This window comes from Acomys russatus, chromosome 9 (genome assembly GCF_903995435.1).
Source record: "Acomys russatus chromosome 9, mAcoRus1.1, whole genome shotgun sequence".
Taxonomy (NCBI): Eukaryota; Metazoa; Chordata; class Mammalia; order Rodentia; family Muridae; genus Acomys; species Acomys russatus.
Genome location: NC_067145.1, coordinates 41,632,355 through 41,644,090, shown reverse-complemented (window position 1 = coordinate 41,644,090; position 11,736 = coordinate 41,632,355). Strand labels below are relative to the sequence as shown.

General features: G+C 41.6%; 1 pseudogene; it reads left to right on the top strand.

Moving 5' to 3' along the window:
• The first annotated feature begins 5,564 nt into the window (after positions 1-5,564).
• LOC127193632 (40S ribosomal protein S2-like) lies at positions 5,565-11,421 on the top strand (annotated as a pseudogene).
• The last annotated feature ends 315 nt before the right edge of the window (positions 11,422-11,736 follow it).

The window sequence follows — 11,736 nt, the reverse complement described above, 5'->3', positions numbered from 1 at the left end:
CTGAGTCCATTCTCATGGGATAATTTGCCATTTAATGCTTGGGTTTATCATTGTCTTGCTTTTGGTTGTAATTGTAATGGTATTGTCATATTCTTGTACACGATAAGGTTTCATTTTGCCCAGGTCATCTCTTCACAGACGATTGCATGCATTTATAGCATGCAAAATTTGCTTTGGGGGCTTGATATTATTTTTATGAAACTCCTCACATTAATGTTTATAGTGGGAGACCACTGACCTTCGCCGCTGTGCATGATTCCATTTGATGGACAGCATATATTTATCTTTACTAATGATATTGAGGTATTTTATCTCTATGAATATTCATTTGATATGTTTTTGCACACTTTAAAAAGGATTTGTACTTTCAGGAGATGAGTGGCACACAGACATGGAGAGTAAACCCAGAGATAGCTAAGAACAGTCATTGTAAGAGAGGGGTGACAGCAATCTCTAGCTTTAGTAGCCAAGTAAAACAGGAAACTTTGCAAAGCAGAACAAAAGGAGAGGACTTCCCAGTTCACTCCATTCTAGAAGGAGTAGCCTGTTCTGAGAGCCTGAGCCACTGAAGACAGGGCGCTTTAAAAAAAAAAAAAAAAAAAAAAAAAAAAAAAAAAAAAAAAAATCTCCAGCACACTTTCGGTAACAGACATTTTTAAAAAGCAGTATGAGAGGGAAATGTGAGAGACAAAAGCTGAGCATGGCAGCTGCACTGACACACAACAGGAAGGAGACACCAGAAAATGCTTTCCTCTCAGTACTTGAACAGGCAAATCAGCTGCTTGGTACCCCAGAGGAAAAAGATGAGCACTGAACATTCTGGAAACCCAGAAAAGCATCATGGGACTGCATGCTGAAACCTAACCTCGGCCTCTCGTTGGCAGGTGGAAAACCTGGGTCAGAACTGAATCAGTTAGGAAGGAAGGTCGTTTTTCTGCGTCACAGTATGGCTCCCCCAAATACATCCCAACCTCAGAAAGGCCTCTCGTTTTGCAACCTGACCAGAAAAAGGCCAGCCAGATGCATGACCAACACCTGCCATCATTCTGTGAAGGGATGTCCTGGGCTTACCAAGCATCTGGGAGCTCTGAAAAGAATAGCCAGAGGCAAGATTGAAAGCAGCACTCAGAGTAGAAATATATATACATACATACATACATATATATATGCATGTATATGTATATATATTGTGTATGGAGAATAATCTTAAGTTTGAATTCTATACCAATGTATCAAAATTAAACTTATTTCATATCAATATACAAAATTCTATACCAATGAATTAAAAATAACCTTTGTTAGTAACAAATAGGGACTTAGGTTAAGGAAAAGATTCAATAATCTTTTTGTTCTGTCGTCCCTATATATTTCTATATCTCCCTTCTTTCTTTTCAACCCCTGTCTCCATACCCATGAAAGGAAGGAAAAGAGAGACATCCCTGAGTTCAACCTCATCCAAAGCAGCCACTGGGCAAAATTTCCTCATTTCTGCCACAGACACAATTCTGCCTAAAAATGGGCAAGCTTGGATGCAGGCAGAGTTGACGGTCAAAGTCTGCCAAGACAGGGTAAGCAAGTCCTCAACAGTTCCTGCTTCACAAATATGTCTGTCAGACATTTTGGGCCAGAAGGCTAAAGATGATACTTCAACGTTATAGACAGTTTGGGGTGACTGTTCAGGCAGTAAACTGCTTCTGTCGTTTTTTTCATTTTGGAAGCTGCTAACCTGCATGCCTGGTTCACTCAGGTAATTAAATTTTATTCTTTCTCAAGTCTCTGCTAGAGTTGAAGACCAGATAGTTTAGTCTTACAAATAAGCTTAGTTGTTTAGAAGTGACAATGTTTTTAGGACTAGATAGATGTTTTAAGTTGATAGAGATGAGATATGATAGAGATATTGATTTTCATTCAGAATTTTAGACTCACCAAAATAGAAAAGATATTTTCTGCTAGGTTGCCAAATACTATTAGCCAAAACACCCTGAATGTAACATTTATATAATTTGTGATTGTTTCATGGTTCTTCTTGCTCTATGTGGCTTTTTTTATTTATGTGTAATAATATAAATGTATATGCCAAAAATATAATAAAAGAAAATCTTTAAAAAGAAAAGAAAAAGTAGCACTCATCTTCAGACCGTGCACATGGCTCACTTCACTTTTCTGTCTCTTCCCTAATTCTTAACGCTGGTTCCACCGGTCAGCTTTGGCAGGCTCCATTCTCTTTCTCTCTTTGTTGTTTCTTTGTCCTTTTCTTAGACTTTCCCAAAGAACACAGAGTGACCGGAGTTTAAAGGCTCCTTGTTTTAGCCACCAGACACCTGGGCTCTTTCTCTCTGGCTCTTCACTGAGCCAGTGCTGCCTCATTTTGTCCCCTGTTCTGTTGTCCCTTCTGTTTACTTTGCTTCCTTGTTCCTTCCTCTCATTCTAATTGGAATCTCTAGTTCAGGGTTCCCAACCTCCTGAATGCTGCTCCCTTCTGTACAGATTCTTATGTGATGAGCCCCAACCATAAAATTATTTTTGTTATTACTTCACAAGTGTAATTTTACTGTTGTGATGAATCATGATGCAAACATCTGTGTCTTCCAATGGTCTTAGGCAACACTTGTGAAAAGGTCGTTCAACCCCCAAAGGGATCATGACCCCTAGGTTGAGAACTGCTGCTCTAGTCTTAGCTGCTTATTTTCTTTCCACTCAAACCCTTAGTAATTGCTAACTTAATAAACATAATAATCTTGGCAAATACAATAAACTATCACCAGGCATGGTACCACACGTCCTTAATCCCAGCTCTCAGGAGGCAGAGGCAAGAAGATCTCTGTGTGTTCCAGGCTGGCCTGGTCTATATAGTGAGACTCTATCTCAAAACAAACAAATAAAAACTCCAAAAAACAGTGTATTACCCACATTCCTTAACTTGCTAAGACTATGATATTGAAAGGAACTATTTTTTTAATTGGCTGTTGCTGTTTTTTTTTTATAGTGGGCCTATCCATTGGTTCTCGTTGCTTCTGCAGATAGTTTCAGACCCTCAGTGTATTACTGAGCATCATTCCTGGTGCCCTGAATATACCGGCTGATGGTCTAATTACTGGGCTATACTAACTAGTTCAGTGAAAAAAAAAAAAAAAAAACCAACTCAAACCTACTACATTGTCCTACCTGAATGCTAAAGGTACACTAAAATAGCACAAATAATTTAAAAATTAAAACAAATTAACCAATCCTAGATGCATAAACCTCAAATAAAAACAATGAAATGTTAAAGAAAAGAAAAGACCAAGACGCTGTGACTCCCCTAAGAATCACTAATCTCACAGTAATGGCCTCCAGTGAGCACAGGTTAAATTAAATCTCAAAGACTTCAAAAGAATGATTGTGAGTACTTGCTCAAGGAAATCAAAGAGGCCTTGAGTAAATTCCTAAATCAGTTCAAGGGTAACATACCAAATAACTGAATAAAACAAGAAGCCAATATAGGCTGGCAAAATGGAATTCAGTGAAAAGAGGAGACACTAGGGAGAAAGCTCTTCAACATAAATACTGGAAATAAACATTTTAGTCAGTTGGGGAAAGGTAGTTTAAAAAAATCTGCAACAATAGAGTGAATCAAGTGGAGAGCTGAATGTAAGGCCTTGAAGAATGGTGGATGAAATAGAACCATTCAGACAATTACAAAGATAAAATAACAAGAAAAGATAAGCAGTGTGTTTAAAAAAAAAAAAAGTATGGTTTCTGTGATGTCTAAATGTGGGGCTCATGGACTGGGCCACCAAGAAATCTGGCATTTAACTAGAGTGGGGTGGAGACACATCCTAACCCCAGAAATCTCTTTCTTGAGATGGGCAGGAGTAAGGATCGCTCTCCCTGAGCCCCCCTCCCCACCCGGTTCTGAGCCTGCAAGCCCTGACGCATGTAGCTGCAACCCCCTGTTTCCTTAATACTCAAGCCTGGCACCAGGATGCAAATAGACCATCACCAGCATCCTAGCCCTGGAACTCCTCCTCACTGCCCAAAGCTTATATAGTCCCTGCCCACACTGAATAAGCACACATAAGCTGTCTCACTAAATACCACCTAAGACAACTGTTTTTTTCTAATGAATATTTTATTTATTATAATTTATTCACATTACATCCGGATTGTTATCTCCACGCTCTTATCTTCCCGTTCCCTCCCTCCCTCCCTCTTCTACCCTATTCTCCTCCCCTAGACCTCAGATGTGGGGAGTCCCTCCCAGCCCAACTGTCTGGCCACAGCCTATTAGGTCTCATCAGGATAGCCTGCATCTTCTTCCTCTGTGTGCCTGCAAGACTGTCTTGCCAAGGGGGCAGTGACCAAATTGTGGGCACCAGAGTGCATGTCAGAGGTTCAGCAGAAGACACACACACACACACACACACACACACACACACACACACACACACACACGGAGAATGAGCTGTCCATCAGCCACATCTGAACAGGGGTCTAGGTGCTCTGCATGCATTGTCCTTGTTTGGTGCATCAGCTTGTGCAGCCTTCGCTGTGTCCGCATCCAAAGGCCTTGATGGTCTCCCTGTGGGGCCCCTACTCTTCCCTACAACACTCAGCGCTTTTTTAAATGACTGTTGTCTAACAGAGCTGTAACACTAAGATCCTCAGAGAAGGTCTTCTCCCCTCCCCCTCCATCCCACACTTCCAGCTGGACTGAAATCCCACAGACCCCACCCACCTGTTTCTGTTCTGGACTCTGCTCTATGTCTGTGGCTCCTGGACACTCCGAGGGACTGAGCAGCAGAACACTGAACCACATCTAGGCTCACTTTTGCAAGTTGTCTGCCATATTATAATGCAAAAATCTCTGATAAAAAACACATAAAAACGGGCTGAGCGCCTATCATTTCAAAGAGAAACTCTGCATGTGGCATTTTACTTTCCATTTTTAATTAGCTGCCACTGGAAATAAGCACATGCCAAATGCTATATGAAAATAAAGTTAGAATTAGATGTTTTGTGCAATATGTATCTTCCCTTTGACAAGTACTTCCCATCAAGTTTGGTCTCAGGATGATTTGTCTTAAAAAAATAAAGAATATGAGAGTAATAGATTATAACACAAAATCAAATGAACTAAAAACTCCTTTCCCAGACCAAGTTGATTTTAATAGAAACCAAGGAAGTGGAGATGCATTGTCATCAGACGGTCCTGCCAAATCCACAGATAGACAGTCTAGGGTAGACATGGCCCAAAACTGGATGGAACTCACTGCTTCCTCAAGCTATTTTTATCTTGCACTTCCCTAAAGCTGCTCTAAATCATATTCAAAGTCCACATCTATGCTCAGAGGCCAGCATTTGCTCTGGTGTCTGCTACTTCATTATTTTATGGGAGTCAAGGGGCACTTCTGCTTGGCAGGGAGCTGTTGGCAAACCCCTATTTGCCATGACATGGCTGCAAACCTGAAGTACCAAGAGATGTCAGAAAGAAATAACTTAAATTTTAAGATGTGAGCCACTTGAATAACAGAGGCAAGAATACCAAAATCATACATACTGTTCAGCTCTACTTGAGATTGAACATGGCTGCCACGGTATTCAGTCTAAGCTTCCAACACCCCTGAGTAAGTTGACCTGAGTACTTTGATGTTTACATTTAAGTTTTACAAGACTAAGATTTCAAGGTAGCTCCTTGAAAATGTTTCTTTTTAAAACTTTATTTTGAACTTCAAGACGTAAGGGCTTCCTTACTGAGTTTATGCTGAATAGTCACATATTTATCATGACCAACTAATAGGCAGAAGAATAAGTACCCAGAATCCCCCAGAGGGCACTCCCAATGCAGTACCTCTTCTTGTGCCATGATGTTCCAGGCATATGACACACTTTTGTGCAGTGTAAGAAAAGTGACAAGAATTGATATTATTAGTTATTCTCATCACTAAGGCAAATACCTGACAAAAAGCAACGTAAGGGAAGAGTGGATCGCTTTGGCTCCCCATTGCAAAGGGCTCGGTTATCCTTCAGGGAAGCCATGGTGGGTGGAGAACCCCTCCCTGTGCAGCAGGAGGCATCAAGGAAAGGGAGCAGAAGTACGGCTAGGCTATAACCCTCAAGGCCTGTCCCCTATGGCCTAAGTCTTCTAGGTAGGCCCCATCCCCAAAAAGTCCCGTTGCTTCCCAGAACAGCACCACATGCTGGGAACCAAGTGTTCAAATACGTGAGCCAGGGCATGGGGCCATCGTCTAGTCACACCACAGCAGTAGCCAATGTTTGAGTCAGGCCTTTACCAGAGCCACCTTTTCGAAGTTTGTTAAGTTTGTTTACTCTCTAAACCACATAAAGATGGAAAAAAAAAAAAAAAAAAACTACCCATCAATAAAACTTAAGCCCGGTCCCGGTACAGACAAACTCTTCAATAAATGAACATGAGGCACGTGAGGGGAAGAAACGGCACAGCAGTAAAGTCAACAGGCTCACACACAAAAAGAACGGCCCTGATGTCCCTGCCTCAGTAAAAAGGGGGTCGGGAGCAACGTCATATTAAGTTGGGGAGTGCCTTTGCCCAAAAATAAAGCATCAGTTACAATATGATTGGTAAGTCAGTTTTCACAATGGTAGGTAAAATTCTACGGAGCTGATAAAGGCAACCAGCATCCATATGTGAGTGCTAACCACCAGGTCCTACAAATAGAGCATCTGTGAACCCACTCCAACCCTGCAAAAAAGAAAAGAAAAGAAAAAGAAACAGAAAATGTCCAGGCCCTTCCTTGCCCTTAGTCTATCTACAATTGCTGATGGAGCCTTGAAAAAAACAAGGTTTAATAATACTGGGAGATTGGGGTGGGGTGGGGAGTGGGGGTGGGAGTGGGGAGGGAGAGTGGGGTGGGAGTGGGGGCTGTGGGTGGGGCTCTAAACAGTCTGGATCTGTGCCTGTACATACAGAGGGCAAAAAGGCCTTGTGCAGACGTGTGCGCACAGATAAGCCCTGGGGAGCCAGGAAACTTAAACACACTGCTTACCTCCTCAGTGGAATGAGGTTGCAGCTGCTCCTTCCTGAAATGCCAAGAATGAAGTAGTTTCAGAACCTGGTGATCCTTTGGTGTCTGAGACAGGCTCTGCCCGTATCTCCCACTGTTTGTTTTTCCTTATTCCAGACCCTTTCTCCCTAAATCTTCTTGAGCATTGCTTTTAGAACATTAAACCCATTCTTATGAATGATGTCACTTGTATTTTACAACAGCCTAACTGACTTCTATGTTATCTTAGAGCCAGGACAATTCTGACACCCACAGGTCTCAGTCACTCTCCCTAGACCCCAAATCTTGAGTCAACTGTATAAGAAGCCAGATATATTTTGTAAAGAATCTCAACAGAAACACATTGTAAATTGTTGTATACTTGGGCCTGAGTTCATTGCTATCAGAAAACTTTTTTTTTTTTCCCCAAAATTGTGCTGTGTTTAAATGCAGCCAAAGTAAAACTGAGCTGGGCCAGACTCTGCAAACTGTGGTTCAGCATCAGTCACGATGAAAGCAGGCCGAGCTGAGTCAATATTCTTACCTCACCCTGGTCGTCTTCCCTGCCTGCAAGGCACTCGGCACACAAGCAAGACATGACAGCAGGGAAGGCCACGTGAGGACACAGTGGGAAAGAAGCCATTGGCAAACCAGGAAGAGTGCTGTCACCATAGCCCAGGTCATCCGGGACCCTAACCATGGGCTCCTGGGCTCAAGAACTATGAGAGAAAAAGCTACCCTGCATGTGATGTTTTCATTGGCAGCCTGAGCAAACTGGGACATTAGTCAACCACTGAAATGCTCTTGAAAGAACTAGCTAGAAACCTGGGGATGGGGGGGGGGGGGCAGTGGAATTAATCGTCTCACTGGAGTTGAGCGCCTGTCAATACATGCCATGCATGACTTGGCGTACCCAATGTTTCAACAAGTAATTTGCTATAAAATCGATTATAGTTTGCATCCCCAGTAGAAATCTCTCGGTACTAAGATCTGGGAATATTGAAATACACACAGTTGAAAGCCACTTCATAACTAGCTAGCTCCTACGGGATTAAACACACTGAACTGAGACATTGTATTAAAGCCTCTAAGAAGCCGGGTGTAGTGGGGAACACGTTTATCCCAGAACTCAAGAGGCATAAGCAGGGGATCCAAGATGGTGGGGTCGATCGTACACTGTATCTGATTAGCAGGACAACCAGGACTGCACAGCGACTTAAAGACCAAACTGAGAGCTACAAAATACCAGTGATGCTGACTCCCAGCACCAAGTGCTTCAGCTGCTGTTCCTCACCAGAACAAAACAGGTCCCATGACACCTTCGAAGAAAGCTTCCAATCCCAATTGGTCCAGCATTTCACAACGTCCCACACAGGACTCTAATTCAGCCTGGAATTTCTCAAATTTTAGAAACTGAACCACAAATGCTATCCCTAGCTTGTTTAACCATTTCCCCAATTTTATATGGGCCCCCACAAAGGTATCTTTCATCCTAAATCAGCCAGAAGAAACCTTAAGAGAATGATACCCCATTTTCTTTAAGGGGGGTCAGGTAGGTTTTTAGTTGCCTTATTGGGCTATAGAGGGTTATTTTCTATGGGAATTGGTTATAAGTTATTATTGGTCTTATTTAGAGAGAAAGCAAGGTTGGATGCAGGGATGTCTCTCTTCTCCTTTATTTCCCATTCTTAGGTTTGGAGATAGGGGTTGAAAAGAAAAAAGGGAGAATATAGAAATATATAGGGAAGATAGAACAAAAAGTAGATTAGTGGGTCTACTCCTCAACTTAATGCCTCAATTGTCACTCACAAGGTTATTTTTAATTCACTGTATAGAATTTTGTATATAGAAGCAAAATAAGTTTAATTTTAGATACAGTGGTATAGAATTCAAATGTAAGATTATTCTTCACACACACTAGAGTTATTTCTACTCTAATATGAGGTATTGTACCCATATGACTCAATTGTGATATAATGTTTACTTCCAGTACTTTTGAAAGTGCTATTGCAGGCTGTTCAGGATAAATAAGTTATACAAGTTAATTGTTAGTTGATCAAATAATGGTCATATCAATTACTAGTCTATTTTTATCACAAGAATATACATCTTAGGCACAACAGATAGATATGGTTGTATAGATAGATAAGGTAAAATAGACAAGATCTTCAAAAGCCTCAGAGACATACAGAATATAGCATTTAAAAATGTTATTAAAGATTCACTGACCATGAGACAGGTTAAATACTGGCAACACTCAGTCTACATCAAAGAGGATGATGAGCATCAAAGGACCTCCTTATCAAGATGGCTTCAAATGTGGCAAACAAGCCACTGAGCAAAATGTCCTCATTTCTACTACAGATATAATTCTGCCTAAAAAGGGCAAGCTTAGATGCAGGCAGAGTTGATGGTCAAACTCTGCCAAGACAGGGTAAGCAAGTCCTCAATAGTGCCTGCCTCACAAGTGCCTGAGATGCCTGCGGTGCCTGAAGATGCCTGAAGATGATGCTCAGTTGTTATAGAGAGTTTTGGGTGGCTGTTCAGACAGCAAATTGTCTCTGACATCTTCTCATTTGGGAAGCTGCTAACCTGTACTCCCTGTACACTCAGATAATCAATTTTATTCTTTCTCAAGTCTCTGATGGAGTTGAAGACCAGATAGCTTATTTTTACAATTAAACTTAGTTGTTTACAAGTTAAGATGTTTTTAGGTCTAGATAGATGTTTTACGTTTATAATGACGAGATATGATAGATATTGATTTTCATTCAGAATTTTATACACACCAAGATAGGAAAGATGTTTTCTTCAAGGCTGTCAAATACAAATAGCCAAAACACTAAGAATATAACATTTATATAATTCCTGATTGTGTCATGATTCTTATTGCTATAGGTAGTTTATTGTATATAAGTGTAATAATATAAATGTATATGCAAAAATAAAAATGTTTAATTAAAAAAAGAAAGAAAATATGATCATGCTCTGTGATAGACTTAATGTCAAAAAAAAAAAAAAAAAAAAGAGGCATAAGTAAGTGAATCTCTCTGTTAAAAGCTCAGAGTTCAAAGCTCCCCTGGGCACATAGCAAGTTCCAGGCCAGCCAGGGTTTCATGGGAAACCCTTCTCAAAAGAAGCAGTAATTATGAATTAGTAATTAATAATCATGACTTCTGAATAAAAACTCTGGGAAGAAACACTACTGCAAACACATCTTGTATTTCTATTTTAAAACTTTACAGTTTGGTTGAATTTAATGTTCACAGAATGAGTTTTGCTTGTTTTCTTGCCCGTGTGAAACGGGGCTGGCAGGCACACTGCCACTTTGTGTAGTCCCACGCTGGGCCAAAGGCATGAGCTGCAGCGAGCTTAAGAACCAGCCTCGATTCTTAGCAACCCTTCACCTCCACCTCAAAGCTGCCCTTCACAGCTACACACAAGCTCTCTCTGTTATGTCCTGCTTATTCACAGTCACTGAGGAGTGTTGGGATTTTGCTTATTTATGACTGAAACCAAGAAGTTTTCACTTGGCTGTGGGACTGAATATTTCAATTTGATACATAAAGCCATAGTTGATACTCCTCTGGGCATAAAGTCTCTTCTTTCTTCCTTTGTTCATTGGGTGACTCAGGGAGCAGAGGACTGGGTGCTTTTCCTGATACCCTCGGTGTAACAGTTAACAGGATGCTCCTGAGCAAGAGACACCAGTTGTACATGACCACCATCTTCTTCCCCAACTAAGCTGAAGACTGCAGTCTCTCCACATTTCCACTCATTATAATTGCCTGATTTCAGAGCAGGAAGAAAAAGTGTGGCAGCTCCAATCACCATTATATACCATCTGTTAGAACGTCTTGCAGAAAGGCAGCAGTGCAGAAGCAGACACGGGCTGACCAGTGGACCAGGTTCAAGGCTTTTGTCACTGCTGGGGACTACAATGGTCACATTGGTCTTGGTGTTAAGTGCTCCAAGGAGGTAGCCACTGCTATCCGAGGGGCCATCATCTTGGCCAAGCTTTCCATCATCCCTGTGCGGAGAGGCTACTGGGGGAACAGATTGGCAAGCCACATACTGTTCCCTGCAAGGTGACAAGCTGCTGTGGCTCTGTTTTGGTGGTCTCATCCCTGCCCCCAGAGGCACTGGCATTGTCTCAGCTCCTGTGCCCAAGAAGCTACTGATCATGGCCAGCATTGATGACTACTACACATCAGCCAGGGGCTGTACTGCCACCCTGGGCAACTTTGCCAAGGCCACTTTTGATGCCATTTCCAAGACCTACAGCTACCTGACACCAAATCTCTGGAAAGAAACTGTGTTCACCAAGTCTCCTTATCAGGAATTCACTGATCATCTTGTGAAAACCCACACCAGAGTGTCTGTTCAGAGGACCCAGGCTCCAGCTGTGGCTACCACATAAGTTTTTACAAGAAAAATAAAGTGAATTAATTCTGTTTTAAGAAAGAAAGAAAGAAATAAAGAAAGAAAGAGAGAGAGAGAGAGAGAGAGAGAGAGAGAGAGAGAGAGAGAGAAGAAAGAAAGAAAGAAAGAAAGAAAGAAAGAAAGAAAGAAAGAAAGAGAAAGAAAGAAAAAGAACTGGAGACGGGGAAGAACCTAGCCTAGCCAACCACAGACTGCAAAACTAAATGTGGCCAGCAGGGGTCCCTGGTTTGCAAAGAAGAAAAAGCCACTAAAGGGAACACAACTCTGGTGATCAACTGGGAGAGCAGCCACC